Source organism: Sinocyclocheilus rhinocerous, unplaced genomic scaffold (genome assembly GCF_001515625.1).
Source record: "Sinocyclocheilus rhinocerous isolate Xijiao unplaced genomic scaffold, SAMN03320098_v1.1 scaffold1908, whole genome shotgun sequence".
NCBI lineage: Eukaryota > Metazoa > Chordata > Actinopteri > Cypriniformes > Cyprinidae > Sinocyclocheilus > Sinocyclocheilus rhinocerous.
Window position 1 is genome coordinate 306813 of NW_015630984.1, and position 1016 is coordinate 307828.

General features: G+C 38.0%; 1 protein-coding gene across 1 annotated transcript in view; it reads left to right on the top strand.

The window, feature by feature from the left end:
* Positions 1–1016, top strand: part of LOC107740843 (uncharacterized) — a 61597-nt gene that overhangs the window by 39270 nt on the left and 21311 nt on the right. The window lies entirely within an intron of this gene.

Below are 1016 nucleotides of genomic sequence, written 5' to 3' on the forward strand. Positions count from 1 at the left end.
CCGGAAACCAACGCTGTAGTCCAAACGAGCCGTTCGTTGTAGTTCTTGAAAAGGGATTTTTTTAAAACTAAATATCTCCTTTTGGAGTGGACTTTGAGATTTGTAACTTTCTAGATCTTTTTTATGCCCAAACATACACACTACACACTGACTAAAATTAAAAAAGTGAAAAAGCATAATAAGACCCCTTTAATATTTTAAATATTCAAATATTTATTTCATATCACATTTTTTATTTATTATATTAATATATTATATATATCTGTAACAAAGTTCGTAGTTCAGGAAGAAGGAGACGGGAACCGGCGAACATTAAAGATTTTAATAAAATAAACAAACACAAAACGAAAGTAAAGCGGCAGCCCCTCGCGGACGACTGCCGCACACAAAACACAAAATAAACTCCAGGCCTGGTCCTCTCTCGTCCAACACTGTCGTCACTCCTCCCTTTTATCCTTCCGGAGCTCCTCCGTGGGACTCGAGACCGGTGAGTGGTGCAGGTGTCGCTCATTATCAATTACGCCACCGGCCTCGCTCCGTTCCCACGGCTCTCGGCCCCGCCCCACTCGTCACAATATCCTATATTATAATTGTATTTCTTAATTATTTTTCATTGTGTATTGTCGTTTAGAAACACGTACAAAAACCAAACATGCTTAAACATTTATCTATTCTCTATTCTTTGGTTATTAATTTTTCTTATAAAAAAAAATATATGGTTGGAAAAGGTTTGGGTTCTTGGTTGTAGAGTTAAATTAATGCTTCACTTAGGTATTGATGTGGATTGATGTCCAGAATGACGTTTGTGTAGACGGTGTGACTATATCTGAATCAGATGTTTATTTCAAGACTTGTCTTCTGTCACAGTCTGATTATGATGCCACTTACCGCAGATTATACATATGATGCAACTCATACGCCAGTCTATGAAACCAAACACAGTCATTTACAGCTCAGGTGTGACTTACTGACTTCTTTCTCTCTCTCTCTCTCTCTCTCTCTCTCTCTCTCTCTCT